Below are 17,306 nucleotides of genomic sequence, written 5' to 3'. Positions count from 1 at the left end.
CTGTGAGGATATTACACTTAACAGTTTTGTTTACAGCCGACTCAAAATGGAGACAATTTGCCTGGATTTGAAATGGCAGATGGATTAGGCTGCCATTATCACAACCCGTAGAAACACAGACACTTTAAAGAGCAGAAGATTTCACGCTTTGATTGACAGGCCCCGCCGTCGTCTCACAGACGCGACAACAAAGGAAATAATGGAAGACGGTTCAGGAGGCAGATTTAACCAGGAATAATCAGTGAGAACGCTTCTGCTCGTCATTTAGAGACTCTGATTCTTTGATTGAAACGGATCTGTTGAAGGAGTCTGCCTCGCTGACAGACGGAGAGCAGAGCTGACACATGAAAGTCCCTCCATGGAGCATGCTGCTGGTTTCTAGGCATTTACCAAGTACAGCAAACATTATGGGATGTGTTTATCCGGCTCACTGCGGCAGGAAGAATCTCAATATGGCGAATAGAAGGAGTGAGATGCTCCGTCTATTTTTTTAACTCTTTCCAAACCCCTTGACAACGGTTATTAACTTTCACTAACACGCGCAACACCAGAATCAAACTGATCACACGTCAATCTACAGAAAAGAACTCCGGCACATGTAGCTTCTCGACCCAGGGTCTAAATTTAGTTCAGGGGTAGATAATCTCCCCCCTAAAAAGCCCCTGCTAGGGGGGTAGTACTTTTCAAAGGTCCCATGTACTTTCGGGGGGTGGACCAAAACACCGGCCGATCTCTGCGATCACGGCTTTTTGAGTTCAAAAGGATTTTAAAGCCGTGTTGAAACGTCTTTGCTACTCGCACTTATCTCCTCTCACGTGTTGATTCATTCATTGCTTTTTACATGTTTTTAACCGCAGGCACAACATTTTCACTTTTTTCATGTTTTTCTGCTTTTGGAGCACAATTTCAAATTTGAGGAAAATACATATTTCGGCAGGCTCCGGGTCAACTTTTTTTTAAAAAATCTGTTTTTCAAAAATCTGTTTTTCAAAAATCTGTTTTTGAAAAATCTTTTTTTCAAAAATCTGTTTTTCCAAATTTTTTTTTGTCAATTTATTTTTTTAATTATTTAAAAAAAAAACATTTTCAAAAAAAAATATTGTCAATTTTTTTTTCAATTTTTATTTTTTCAATTTTTATTTTTTCAATTTTTATTTTCAAAATTTTTATTTTCAAAATTTTTATTTTCAAAATTTTTATTTTCAAAATTTTTATTTTCAAAATTTTTATTTTCAAAATTTTTATTTTCAAAATTTTTATTTTGTCAACTTTCTATTTTTCAAAAAAAAAATTGTCAATTTTTTTTTTTTTTTCAAACTTTTCCAGAAACCATTCACAGTCATTGTTTTTTCCCATCTTCACCAAATTCACCTATAGAACGTAAGGTGAGGTAAAACTGTTAGCTACCCCATTTGGAGGGGTCTTGTCTCATCCTGTCTGGATTCTATTTCCCATAACTACCTGCTCTCACCTTCACTCCCGTGTCTTCTGAATGCGTCTCTGACGCTTCAACATCCTGAGTGTCAGTTTGCGTGTTCAGATGTCAGCATGACCGACGTATCCTCGCTGTCACCCTGACAGACAGCAGGTGTTTGGTTCTCACAGGTGTGTATAGGCAGGAATGTGTGTGTGTGTGTGTGTGTGAAGATGTTAGACAGCATGAGCCAGCTTCTCCATATCAGGACCCCTTCCTCCCTTCCTCCCTTCCTCCTCCTCCTCCCCGGTCCCACCTGTGCTCGTCCTTATCAGAGGCTGAGAGCTGACGTGGTTTCAGCTCTGCTCCTTCCTTTGTTCTCCGTCACATCTCCGTCAGACAGGATCCTGCCTCTAATCACTTCCACCCCCCGACCCTCCTCTGCTTAATACCTCCCTCCCTCCCTCCCTCTCTCTCTCCCCCCTCCCTCTCTCTCTCTCTCTCTCTATGCATTGTCTTAAACCTGTCCCTGCCTCCACACTCGCCCTCTCCCCTCCTTCAAAGAGCGCAGTGAGAGTCTGTGAGAGTTGTCATTGTAAAGATAATTAAAGGGAGAGGGTGACGCCGTGTTTTCAGGAGTCACGGCCTCACGCTGAAACTTTCAGAAACTAATGAAGAGCTTTTTGAATGTGGTGTTTCTGCTGGAATCAGTCTGAAGGACAATCAGAGTTCCTACCAGAGGAGGCCCAAACTTTCCTTTCATCCGGCTTTTATTTGGAGGACGTTTGTTCCTCACACACCTGATTAAAGAGAGTAACCTCAGACCGGTCTGCTTTGAGTTTACAGATCAGATCCAGCGTTATGATTCTTTGTTGCTGCACTTTGTGTTTTTATATGAAGGTAAATATGTTGCAAAATGCACGAGCTTGTAGACATGATGTGAGAATACAATTTGAGAACTCATGGATCAAAAACTGAACTTGTTCATTTTTCAATTGTAAAAAAAATCCACACAGGGCGCTGGTGGCCTAGCGGTCTAAGCGCCCCATGTACAAAGGCTACAGTCCTCATCGCAGGGGTCGCCGGTTCAATTCCCGGCCGGTCGACCATGTCCTGCATGTCTTCCCCCGCTCTCTACTCCCCATATTTCCTGTCTCTCTTCAGCTGTCCTGTAAAATAAAGGCAAAAAGGCCCAAAAATATAACTTTAAAATAAAAAAATTCACACACACGTGAGCTGAACTTTAAGTTACAGGAAAAAAAATAACTACATGGGAGCTTGAGGAAAAAATGTGAACTTGTATTTTGAAAATGTTCACGTGTATAAAAATATTCATACAACAGTGTTCTGAATGTGAAGTCACACAAAAAATATTCACACACATGTAGATTGATTTTTACAACCACAACTCAGAGATTACAACCTCTCGAATCGGCCCCTGTAACTTCACGAATTTCAAAGTGGCGAATCTGCACGCTTGACTTCTACAACACTTCTTGTGATGATGGGGGGCGGGGGCGGTGGTAGGGGGGTGAGAGGTGGGGTGAGGGGTTATTCAATCAGGAATCAGACATTTTGCAACATATTTACCTTCATATTTTCCCTCCTTCATGATTGTGTGCCCCTCGCCAGCAGCTGCTGTGTTCCCGCCTGTCGGTCGGGTCGGCTGTGCCTCTCATTGGAGGACTCGTGGTCTCGGTATCCTCGAAATTGCCGCGTTGGAAAGGGGTTCTACCCCCCAGGCTGTGGACGTGTTTGTTTCTGCTGTGGAGATCGTCTCCTTTGAGTTGGTGTGTGTGTGGTTTTTCCGGTGCTGCCGGGGCCGGCCTCGGGCGGATCCTCGGTGGGCTGCAGTTTTTGGCGCTTCTGCATTGGACTCCTGTTTTTTTGGACCGGAGGTTGCCTTGTTTGGTTGCACCCTTAACTTACCTATGTTTTATTTCCTTAGGTGTCAAGTATAGTCTGAGGATGCTGGGTTGTTTAGTATTGACAATATATTGTTTAAAGTATATATTTAGCGTCTACATACCCACAAAGTTTATTTGGATCCTTGTAGATAATAAATGCATAAACAGGGTGTGAGATATGTTGCTCTGTCCCCGCTGCGCTCTCACTGTCTTTGTTTCATGCTCATGTTTTGTTTTATTTACAGAATGGTCTGTCATCCTATTGGACCCATGTGTATGTATGTATGTTTGGTTGTTTAAAAAGAGAAACTTAATAAAAATAAAATTATAAATGATTGTGTGATCCACCCTTGGTGTGTCTGATTACCTGGAGTCGCCGTCTGCTCAAAGATCCACACGGTTGTTATGAAGACGATGAGACGACTGAAGTCAGAGGAACTCCCGAACACCCTGAAGGATGATTTGGAGACAGAGTCAGTAAGTCAGTAAGTCAGTAAGTCCCGTACACGTTAATCTGTATTTTGATTCAGAGGAACACGTGAAACCATAAAGTTTGAGAACAACACATTTAAAGCAAACCCATTGTGTTTCAGAGCCACACACCTCAGCTGGAACAGATGGGAACTAATCCTGTGGAAAAACAACTCTTCCTCCTCACTATGGATTTCCAGAAAATATCCTCCACAGGTATGAAATTGTGTCTTGGTATTTATCGAGCCTCGCCCTGCAGGAGTTCATCTGAATCTCCTCTCTCCCAGGATGCAATCATATTTCAGTTTTGCAGTTTGAGATGATTGACTGTTACTGTATGTGCATCAGGCAGGGCTGCAGTAATAGACAGGACATTTTGTAACAACGAGCAACCGGCTGACTGCTAATGAGCCCGGTTAACCAAAACCTGAACTCCCTCTGCTGATTCGTGCAGAATGAGGTAATTACTGTGTTATTGTATCTGCAGATAAACACTGGACTGAGATTACCCCGGCCTTTGTTTGGACTGAATATTCACCGGCTGAGCTGAAAAGCATCTAACACACAGATCATTTAATATGTTTCATTGTTCACATGACATTTTACATTAGAGGCTTTAGAAGCTAGTCATGATGAACTTTGATTAAACCAACGAGCGCCTTTTAAAACAATGAGGTTACCTGTATGGGCTTGGTACTGCAGTGTAAGCATGAGGATACAGGGTTATTGCGGTCTTGCTTGCAGGTTGCACATGTGTATGCTCAGACTGGGATTATCATACCTGAGAAATCTGGAGTAGATTGAACCCTGTATCTTTGATCCTGCTGCCACGGCCCGGCCCTCTTCGTCACTAAAGGAAAGAAGAGTGAATGAACCCTTCAGAGGGACTTAGTTAAAGTATAATCCATGTCCTTTGAACCCATCAGATCAAAAGAGAAAAGAAAAACAGCCCTTCACACATACCTGCAAAATAAATGCTTGGATTGAGTCTCAGTTTCACTGTAAACAGGTCCACAGAGTCTTCCCTCTGGCTTCCTTCAGCGGTATGAACCTGAAACAGAAACTGATGTTCTTGTGATGTTCTTTAATTAACGGGTCTTCAGTTTGCTGAAATAACAACATCATGATGCAGATTAGTCCAAAGTCCAAAGTCAAGCTTTGTCAGGTCTGTCCTCAAGAGGAGAAGAAAACTACGTCTACAATGTTTGTTTGTTGAATGGAGGTCTATGAAAGAGGATTAGAGACACTGATGTTTCTTTAGCTCTGACCTTCTTCATGGAATGTTCCATTTGTTCTCAGAATTCTGACATCATCAAAGACAGAATTCTGACATCATCAAAGACAGAATTATGACATCATCAAAGACAGAATTATGACATCATCAAAGACAGAATTATGACATCATCAAAGACAGAATTATGACATCATCAAAGACAGAATTATGACATCATCAAAGACAGAATTATGACATCATCAAAGACAGAATTATGACATCACAGACAGAATTATGACATCATCAAAGACTGAATTCCGTAATTCTGTCTTTGATGATGTCAGAATTCTAGAACACCTGCTGTTGCTCCCCATACAGACTGTTTCTCCTGCTGACACCTGGGATCCATCATTTCTGATGCTACGTTCAGGGAAGTCAGGAAATCTAAACGCTGATTGTCTTTAGTGACACAGCATCAAGCAGATTAGTGTCTCAGTGTAAATGTTTGATGTAGAACAGATTGTTAGCTGCTCTTCATGCAGAGATCTGTTTATAGAGAGAAAGAAATCCTCCTCACATTAACAACCATGGGAGCAGGGATGTGTTCCTCCTGCTGTTGCTCTCCATACAGACAGTCTTTCCTGCAGACACCTCATACGTCTTAGACTACAAACAGAGATTGCACACATTTTTTAACCCACACCTAGCCTCCCTCGTGTCTACGTATAATTACTCTGTTTGGGCACCAGTTTTGGGTACCCTGATGGTGGGATCCATCATTTCTGATGCGTTCCAGGAAGTCAGAAAATCTAAATGCTGTTGTCTTTAGTGACACGGCATGAAGCAGATTTGTAACTCTGGTTTGAGACGTTTGATGAAACCACTTTTCTGCTCACGTTTTTCACTTTCATAATATTTTAAAGGAAATAAATCATCTAAAGTCAGAATCAGGTGAGTTATCATGTAGGTTACACATTACAGGAAGTGTCTCTGTAACTGTGGTGAATGAATTTAGACTTTAAAGTAGGAAACGGGAGGAAGGAGCGCCGGTTTATCTCAGCAGATAATCGTTTGATTCTTGGTTTGAAGTTCACACACATGTGGAAGGTGTTGCTGAAGAAGAATCCAAAATTTACAGGAAATAAAGGTCTTTTTTTGTATCACTTTTCTGTACAAACTCTACCTCAATGCAGCTCTCAGTGAAGAACCTTCACTGCTACTATTTATTCCACTCCTCTGAACACGGCCTCACTTCTTCCCATTCTTAACTAAACTTGGTTAAAAGCGTTTCTCTCTTGAACCATCGAACCTGCTGAAGAAGAAGAAGAAGACGGGCTGCTGAGATTACTAACACATCTTTAAATCATCTTCATCGTCTGTGTTACAGAAGAAAGAGTCCACTCTCTCCTCCCCGCCGACGGCTGCAGATGAGAATCTAATAAAAGGCGGCAGAGAAAACGGCTCGGCGTCGGTGTAATACACGGAGGTTAAATGGGGAGGAATTGGCTTTAGATTGAAGTGATTTGCGTGTTTTAGCCTGAAGTTCCACCGCTACTGCTGCAATAATTGAATTACTTCAAAAATCAGACCAGACTGAAGCTATTCCTGAAACACACACACACACACACACACACACACACACACACACACACACACACACACACACACACACACACACACACACACACACACAGGCGTTCCTGGGGAGATGCGTTCCTGCCTTCATCTCTTTCATGAGCGAGAGGCTTCAGAGGATAAGCAGCAGATCAAACACAGCACCGGTTAAACCACAGCAATTACACTTTCCACCTGAGGGAGGAAGAGGAGGAGGAGGAAGAGAGAGAGAGAGAGAGAGAGAGAGAGAGAGAGAGATAAAGGAGGAGAGTGTGAGAATAAGTAATGAGAACAGATTGCAGATGAAGAATTCACAGCGCTGCCGAACTGAACGGGTTCTGGGAGACTGGGAGGATTGTTCAGGTGGTTTGTGTTTTAATAAGATACGATTGGCAGAGGCCTGAAGTGTGTGTGTGTGTGCGCAGGTGTGTGTGTGTGCGCAGGTGTGTGTGTGCACAGATGTGTGTGTATATTCTCTCCGGTCTAAACGTGTGTACAATGATAACATTTATTTGTTTTGTCAGCATTAATGATGGATAAAACATTAAAGATTGAACGACACACTTGGCTCTGTATTTACATCAGTGTCTGGGGGGTGAGTGTTTGTTTTGGTGTGTGTGTGTGTGTGTGTGTGTGTGTGTGTGTGTGTGTGTGTGTGTGTGTGTGTGTGTGTGTGTGTGTGTGTGTGAGAGAGAGAGAGAGAAATGCTTACACTGAACAAACACAGCTGTCACAGCATCATAAAGGGAGACATCAGGAGACGGGCCTCCTGTGTTTGTTTCCTATGCATCAGTATTCAGTCAGCCTGCTTCCTGATTGGCTGTCGGTCTGTGTCACGTGACGTTCCACGGAGTGCGCTCTTCACTCCACCGGATATCTGATCGTCAATATGGATGATTTTTAATATTTTAATTTTGAATCAGTGTTAATTTACCTCCCTTTTCCACCGGCCCGTCTTAGCCCTGCTCTACTCGGCTTGTGTTGTGTTTCCACGGGCGCGGTACCTCGTGTCAGAGACCAGTTTTTCGTACCTGCTCTGCTCTGGTTCCAAGCGAGCTGAGCCGATACTAAAGGGTGACTTCGACAGACTGCCGGCCACTGATTGGTCAGAGAATGTCATCACTGAAGGGTTAAGGTTAGGGACTAAGTCCACTGACGAATACTAAGAGTTAGGGTTAGGGACTAAGTCCACTGACAAATACCAAGGGTTAGGGTTAGGGACTAAGTCCACTGATAAATACTAAGAGTTAGGGTTAGGGACTAAGTCCACTGACAAATACCAAGGGTTAGGGTTAGGGACTAAGTCCACTGACAAATACCAAGGGTTAGGGTTAGGGACTAAGTCCACTGACAAATACTAAGAGTTAGGGTTAGGGACTAAGTCCACTGACATATACCAAGGGTTAGGGTTAGGGACTAAGTCCACTGACAAATACTAAGAGTTAGGGTTAGGGACTAAGTCCACTGACATATACCAAGGGTTAAGGTTAGGGACTAAGTCCACTGACGAATGCTAAGAGTTAGGGTTAGGGACTAAGTCCACTGACAAATACCAAGGGTTAGGTTTAGGGACTAAGTCCACTGACAAATACCAAGGGTTAGGGTTAGGGACTAAGTCCACTGACAAATATCAAGGGTTAGGGTTAGGGACTAAGTCCACTGACATATACCAAGGGTTAAGGTTAGGGACTAAGTCCACTGACAAACACTAAGGGTTAGGGTTAGGGACTAAGTCCACTGACAAATACCAAGGGTTAGGGTTAGGGAAGAACTCCGAGTGGTTAGGGTTAGGGTTAGGGTGGATGCTGGGGAGGAGGTGGAGAGAACGACACACACACAAACACACACACACACACACACACACACATACATACACACAAACACACACACACACACACACACACACACACACACACACACACACACACACACACACAGGTTAGACATTTGCATAGTTTGTCAAGCAGTTTTATAGGTGCTACTACTTCTACCACTTCCACTTCTTCTACTTCTTCTACTTCTTGAACTTCTTCCACTACATCCACTACTTCTACCACTTCCACTAATTCCACTACTTCAACTACTTCTGCTACTCTTCCACATCTTCAGCTGTGTTTACAGCTTTCAGCTTCAGCATTTCAACACATTTGCTTCCAGGAAATGCAACCTGTGCAGCTTCCTGAACTAGCCTGCAGGCGGCGCTCCGTTAATTGTGACGAAATCTGAAGTAGCTCACATCCCAAGAAAATCTGACGCCATCATCTTTAGATCTGGACTTTGCTGACTCGCTGAAATCAACAAATCACATGTTTGTTAACGTTCTGCTCCATAATGAAGAGGTTCCCTGACAGCAGGTGATGTTTACTTCACTCTCTATTTTTAGATTCTGTCTGTTTTTTACTTTAACGCACAAAAAACACACAAAGACTAACTCTTCATCAATCCAACAAGACGGCAAGACGAGCTGATTCTGATATTTGTTTAAGATCCGGTAGACTAACCTGATGATCATCTGATGTCACAACCCTCAGGTGAGGTGATGGAAGATAGACTGCATACACAATTTGACACACACACACACACACACACACACACACACACACACACACACACACACACACACACACACACACACACACACACACACACACACACACATACCCGCCTATATGTATTACAAGGACACATCTCTCCAAACCAGTCTGGTGGTGTATTAGGGGAGCACCCCTTTCCAGCTGCCCCACAGAGATGTGGGTGGTATCAAAAATTCTTTTTTGAGCCCAACAACACAGATCTCACTTCGGAGTTTGAATACACACAACACAACTGGAAATATAACAACCTGACAATATGCATCATTATGTGGACAATAATTAATTTGATAATAAGCCCCACCCATGACATAAAGTGTTATTATAAGGACTAACACCATTTGTGAGGACAGTGGCTATACAACACACAAAAACGGCACTGAAGTGTATTAAAGGGTCAAACATGAATTAATAGAACGGGAAAACACACACACTACAGTGAAGACATTGTGCTTTAAAAGGACACACCCGATATATGAGGACTGCCTGTTCTATAAAACACAAAGTATATCCCCATACATGAGGTATGTCTGTAATGCAGAGCTGGTTTACTGTAACAGACAATATAACCAAACCTGTATGTGTAGTGATTTTTATATAGTGTTATGTGTCATATGACTGTTTTTCTACATTGAGTATGATCTTTAAATAGACAAGAGAACATATCACAGCATACTCAGTAAAGAAGAAGCCATGTTTAATTATTTCTGTTTTGAAAACAGTGACAGTCAGTTCCCTGTTTGGCCGCACAGCAGCCATCATCAGAGGGCTGAGAACAACAAACACAAAGGGAGTTGGACTTCACTCTCTTTTTTAGGAAGGTTCTTAAAGTGTCTGATCACCGCTGAGACCTCTTTTAGAGACCACTGTTGTTTTTGTTTCCTCCGAGGATTGTCCCTTTCAGCAGCTTCTTCAAGTAACTCTATAAAAGAGGAAAAGAGATTCATTGACTTTACATTTGTTTGTGAAATACTAAAATTACAATTTCAAAGAAATGTAAATAAAAAAATGTATCTCCTGATACATATTCTGATATCCCAGATCATGGCACTGGATTCAAGGTGCAGATCAGATACCAATGCTCTCCCTTCCCATATTTAAAATGTGATAACACATCTAACTATGCACACCTAACTGCATAGAGCTCATTGTTCCTGTATTTGTAAAGGTAACATAAAATGTTTTTTGCGTTATATCTGTTAAAACTAAGTGTGCTCTTATTGATCTGCAACCTATAACGATCAGATGATAATGGTTTGATTAGTCTCTATTAAATGCCAATCAGCCTGAAGAAAAATAGGCATGTGTGTATGTGTGAAACTGTGCCTTGGACAATAACATTTGTTTTATTTAATCAAGACAAAGAGAGTCAGTGTATTTAAGCAGTGTTTTGGAAGAGTTGCAGCATCACTGGATAACACAATACATTTCTGTGAGCTGTTCAGGTAGCACCTGTGTATTCCAGCTCACTGTTCTCCCTCTGAAAGGCTGTTCAGTACTGGGGCCTACAGTAACATACCTACTTTCTGAGGCCTCAAAAGGCTGATTTATTTGTTTTGGGCCAATAATCTCGTAACGGTTAGCTGCCATAAAAAGAATATATTCTAGGTTTACAGTGCCTTCATCTGCATTGTCAGCTTATATCATAAAGTACTGTTTAGTTTAGGTTCTAGCTCTACATCACTCTAATATAACAACAGAAGAATATTTGTTTGAAGTGGGTATGATTAAGAGCAAATAATGTTTCAGTTTATGATTAGCATTTCCTGAGTTGAAAACAAGGCAGGTTGATGTCCTGTAAATGACCTTCACCATGGTCCTTGCATAATCTTGTTTTCATATTTGTTCATTATGTAAATTCCTCTAAGTTACATTATTAAGATGAGTGCTTTTATTTATGTTTATTTACATCGTAGAGGCAGACTTTCGGTAAAAAAAGGACAAAATAGACGAACTTGAAACCACACAAATGTCTCCCAAACGGAGTGTGTCGAAATTGTATTCTTTGTTTTAGCACCTGGCTGATAATGTTAGTTTAAAAGGAAGCTAATAATTTCATTTACAGATAAATATGCTTATATTTAGCACTCTATCAAAGCTTGTCATTTCGTCAAGTTTAAAATGGTAATCTGTTATTTTGTTTCGTCTTCTCCGTAGCTCTGACGGTGTGTTCACACAATGGTCACAGCATGCTCTTTGGAGCTACATTCTAAAAAATTTAAGATTTGTGAACCATCCGTTGGTGAGTCAGAGCATCATTCAGCCGGGGAGGCTACATGTCCCATTTCAGTATTAACTATATATTTTGTTTTGTCTTTATGCTGCTTTTATACTGCCAATAAGCAATGCAAAAAACAGTGAAAAACGAGAAAAATCGATCAACATGATTCGGTTGTAGTCTCCTTTGTGTTTGTGCTTTTACCTAGTGGTTCCTGCTCTTCTCTTCTTTTGGGCACTTTGCACTTCCCAACAGTCTTTTTGCTGATTGCTGAAAAGAGGGGAGAAACTAGTAAAATATCTTAAATCCTGACATTAAGGTTACCATTTAATTGTCATCTTAACTGCTATGTCATTTACAGGATGTTATAAATCTACATCTCCAAACCATCTAAACTGTATTTTTTAACAGCTTCAGAGCATCCTACAGCTAATGAGCATATATATATAAAACCATCAAGAAAGGAAGATCACAACACTTCATAGATACTGCAAAATATTGCTTACAAGATGATGACTAATGGAACTTGTTTAAGTTTCAAAATGTGTTGTTGTCAACATTTACATATCTTTAACCATAGCTCTGCAGTTCAAAATGTTTAATTCTTGTTATACTTTGAGATGTCCCTTCTAGGGCAGAGTCACAATCTGTGAATGGAGAAGTACACATTGAATACACCCTAACAAACAGCAGCAGTGTGTAGTCTACATGACCACATGTAATATTCAAACATCACTGGGCTGCTGAACTGAGGTTGATGGTCATACCGTCTGAGCTGCCTGGAGGTTCCTCGACAGGACAGCTAGCTGTCTCCAATCCTGCAGCATGAAAAACAAAACTCAATATGAATGGTCATTTGATCATTTCACCTGGGCCAATATCTCAACAATTATTTTAAACAGCATTAGTAATTATGTTAAATGTCCAAAGTTGTCACATTACAATATATAGTGTCAAAATATCTCATGTTAAAAAAAACCTGTAAGCTTTGCAAAACAACCTCCGCACATAAATTGAATTTTAAGCTGTGATTGCTGAGTCATAATATTCAAACATCACTGGGCTGCTGAACTGAGGTTGATGGTCATACCGTCTGAGCTGCCTGGAGGTTCCTCAACAGGACAGCTAGCTGTCTCCAATCCTGCAGCATGAAAAACAAAACTCAATATGAATGGTTTGGTTTCATATGTTCAAACATTTCATAATCCCAAACTGTTCTACACTTTCTTTATAGAGGAACAATCTCTGGCAATATCTCTTCAGCATCTCAAACAGACGTACAGTTAAAATTGCAGATTCAATTATCCTTTATTTTGCTTTGCAGGGATTTGGTTTGTCCTTTCCTTTGTGGTGTTTTGTGACTCACGTTCAACTCAAAGAGCTGTATTCTCTGTGGTAGTACCATGATAATCAACCTCGCTTTTGCCCATGGGGCCTGGCCGGGCCAAGCCCGAAGAAGCTACACGGAGCAACCCTGTGGACCCACCACCAGCAGGGATGGCTTTCGGGGTCGGGTGCAATGTAAGCCGGGTGGCAGGCAAAGGCGGGGACCTAGGCGCGCCGACCCCTGGCAGCACAGACTGGCGTTTGGTACGTGGAATGTCACCTCTCCGGCGGGGAAGGAGCCGGAGCTGGTGCGGGAGGTGGAGCAATACCAGCTAGATATAGTTGGGCTCACCTCCACGCGTAGCACCGGCTCTGGAACCAAACTCCTGGAGAGGGGCTGGACTCTTGCCTTTTCTGGAGTTGCCCAGGGTGAGAGGTGCCGGACGGGTGTGGAAATACTCACAAGCCCACGGCTGAGCGCCACAGTTTTGGAGTTTACCCCGGGGACCGAGAGGGTCGCCTCGATGAGGCTTCGTGTCGCTCTGGGAAAGTCTCTGTCTGTTGTTTGTGCCTATGCGCCTAACAGCAGTTCAGAGTACTCGGCCTTCTTGGAGTCTCTGGGTGGCGTCCTAGAACGGGTGTCGCCTGGGGACTCTATAGTTCTACTGGGGGACTTCAATGCTCCCATGGGCAACGACGGAGAAACCTGGAGGGGAGTGATTGGGAGGAACGGCCTGCCTGATCTGAACCCGAATGGTGCTTTGTTATTGGACTTCTGTGCTAGTCATGGATTGTCCATAACAAACACCATGTTCGAACATAGGAATGTTCATAAGTGTACTTGGTACCAAAACACCCTAGGCCAAAGATCGATGATCGACTTTGTGGTCGTATCATCTGATCTGCGGCCGTATGTTTTGGACACTCCCCCCGGCTGCGCCTTGAAATCCTGTCCATGAATGTCACAAACAGAATTGGTGATTTGCCCATCATTAACTGGCTGTTAGCTTGTGGTAAAGGGCTTGTACAACAATATAGGGTGGGTGTGTGTCTGAATTGTTCTATGTTAACATTTTATAAAGTGTGACATCATTGCAGCTCCAAAATATGATAAAGTTGTTCATGGACATACAGCGCTATATTTACAAAGCCTTGCCTACTTTAAACCAAATCTAAAGAACTGGACTTAAATCCCCTCATTAATGCACTTTACAAAAACATTGTTGACCTGGAAGTTCATCACATTATTAGATATACAGATGCTCTGACATGTAAATGTGATTTAAACAGCACTGAAACCTACAGTCTTTTTCTTACTATATCATACTAACAAGGGTACAGTCCTAAATAAATGGATCAATTTATGTCAAAGTGTGAGCAGTTTCAGTAATTTCACTTGTCAGACTTCTGTAGTTTTGTTAAGTCTTTGATTGGAACACAAGAATATGTGATGTCAAATTTAAGATCTCCACCACTTCAGACAAGTAAGAAAAACAGAGTTAAGCCAATTTTAAATCAAAATGATTTTTTTTATGTTAAACTTTAAATATATAAAATTTTAGGATTTCAGGAGGACACGACAAGAACATAAGATGACAGAACATGTCGTATGTGTTGCTCTCTAGAGAATGTATTTTTTTACCCTCTGTGGACCTTCAGAACAAACTTCAAAACAAATGTCCCTATGGCCACATTAAAGTACATCTTATCTTAGAAAAAAAGCCTTGTCTATTCTAAAACTTAAAATGTAATAAGTCACCTGTTGAATGCCACCATTGGGTCTCAGCTGAGGGTCTGTCTCAGGTGAAATCTTGTGGGGGAAAAAATGAAAGACTTAAATCACTGAACATTATTAAGCACACCAAGGAAGTACATGCTGATGTTTTAAGCTTGTAACACAACTATGTATTTAGAGAATGGTAGATAACACAGGTGATACTGTGAGTTATCAACTAAAGAATGTGAGGATTTACTAGCATACAGACCAATAAAATACAAACACACAGTCTTCAGTGTGTGTAACCTTGCAGGTTTATGAGGACCGTACATCTATACTTCTAAATACAAATACACAGTCTTCTGTGTGTGTAACCTTGCAGGTTTATGAGGACCGTACATCTATACTTCTAAATACAAACACACAGTCCTCAGTGTGAGTAACCTCGCAGGTTTATGAGGACCGTACATCTATACTTCTAAATACAAATACACAGTCTTCTGTGTGTGTAACCTTGCAGGTTTATGAGGACCGTACATCTATACTTCTAAATACAAATACACAGTCTTCTGTGTGTGTAACCTTGCAGGTTTATGAGGACCGTACATCTATACTTCTAAATACAAATACACAGTCTTCTGTGTGTGTAACCTTGCAGGTTTATGAGGACCGTACATCTATACTTCTAAATACAAATACACAGTCTTCTGTGTGTGTAACCTTGCAGGTTTATGAGGACCGTACATCTATACTTCTAAATACAAATACACAGTCCTCAGTGTGTGTAACCTTGCAGGTTTATGAGGACCTTACATCTATACTTCTAAATACAAATACACAGTCCTCAGTGTGTGTAACCTTGCAGGTTTATGAGGACCTTACATCTATACTTCTAAATACAAACACACAGTCTTCAGTGTGAGTAACCTCGCAGGTTTATGAGGACAGTTCATCTATACTTCTAAATACAAATACACAGTCCTCAGTGTGAGTAACCTCGCAGGTTTATGAGGACAGTTCATCTATACTTCTAAATACAAATACACAGTCCTCAGTGTGAGTAACCTTGCAGGTTTATGAGGACCTTACATGAATACTTATAAACACAAACATTGGTCCTAATTTCCTGCCAAGTCCGTTTTACACAGCTGGTTTTAAACACAGATAATAAAACTGATGGGTCTGTAGGTATTTATCACAGATTAAATCTACTCAATAAATACATTTTAATTCTATTTTGCCAAATACTAAAGTTATTTCCACGGGTCAGAGGCACACCTCACAGACATTTACCTTCCCCATTGCATCCTCTGCCGTAGAGCTGGCCTGGCCTTGGCCTTCCTTGTCTGGAGTCCCCTGTGAAATATGAAGCAACATTTAGTATGCAATAATTCAACGCAAATTAAGTGTTTAACTTAGGCAGCATTTCATTATATTCATAAATTGGAAAAAAAGTAACATTTGTTAACCAAGCCTTGCAGGGGTTCTTCTGTAACCAAGTGGAAAAATGTGAGCAAAGTTCAAAAAAATGATTCTTAACTCGAGTATGCATCCATCCTAAAAGATTGAACTCAAAATCATCAGACGCTGACACGACAAGAACATAAGATGACAGAACATGTCGTATGTGTTGCTCTCTAGAGAATGTATTTTTTTACCCTCTGTGGACCTTCAGAACAAACTTCAAAACAAATGTCCCTATGGCCACATTAAAGTACATCTTATCTTAGAAAAAAAGCCTTGTCTATTCTAAAACTTATAATGTAATAAGTCACCTGTTGAATGCCACCATTCGGTCTCAGCTGAGGGTCTGTCTCAGGTGAAATCTTGTGGGGAAAAAATGAAAAACTTAAATCACTGAACATTATTAAGCACACCAAGGAAGTACATGCTGATGTTTTAAGCTTGTAACACAACTATCTATTTAGAGAATGGTAGATAACACAGGTGATACTGTGAGTTATCAACTAAAGAATGTGAGGATTTACTAGCATACAGACCAATAAAATACAAACACACAGTCCTCAGTGTGAGTAACCTCGCAGGTTTATGAGGACAGTTCATCTATACTTCTAAATACAAATACACAGTCTTCAGTGTGAGTAACCTCGCAGGTTTATGAGGACAGTTCATCTATACTTCTAAATACAAATACACAGTCTTCAGTGTGAGTAACCTCGCAGGTTTATGAGGACAGTTCATCTATACTTCTAAATACAAACAGTGGTCCTAATTTCCTGCCAAGTCCGTTTTACACAGAAAAAAAAAATCTCTTGTATCCTCCAAACTGTTGTTCCTTGACTGGTGTGTAAACAGTGCAACAGGGGACTCAATACGAAGTGTTAACCCCTTAACATCTCCACATGATGGCAATTTGTTAAATCAGTATACTACTGAGGTAAAATATTCCCTGAACAACTCAGCCACAGATCATCTCTGTAAAAACAGAGACTAGTCATTTAAAATAGCATGAAAAGCTCATAGTAGTATTTAGTCTTAAAGTTTAGCGGTGATATGTGTGATTCAGACTTCGTCACCTGTCTTACCTGCAGCAGATGCGGTGCGGTGCGTCTCCTCCTTGGACGTACACAGTCTCCTCTACTCGGAGATATCTTTTCCAGAAACAGACGAGCCAATCACAGTCACCGTTCTAGACACGTTTCTCTGCTCTGATTGGTTGTAGGTGCTGTTAGTCTGCAGTTGTCTCCAGTGCAACACATCCAGCTCCCGAAACTCGGATCAAACTGTAAAACTAGGCAGTGCTGATCATATCTGAATCAAGATTCCGTTACTGCATTGCCTATTTCTCACCTCAAATGTTTTCAGAATCACATT

This window comes from Notolabrus celidotus, chromosome 19 (assembly GCF_009762535.1).
Source record: "Notolabrus celidotus isolate fNotCel1 chromosome 19, fNotCel1.pri, whole genome shotgun sequence".
Lineage (NCBI taxonomy): Eukaryota > Metazoa > Chordata > Actinopteri > Labriformes > Labridae > Notolabrus > Notolabrus celidotus.
Note: the sequence above shows the minus strand (reverse complement) of the source record.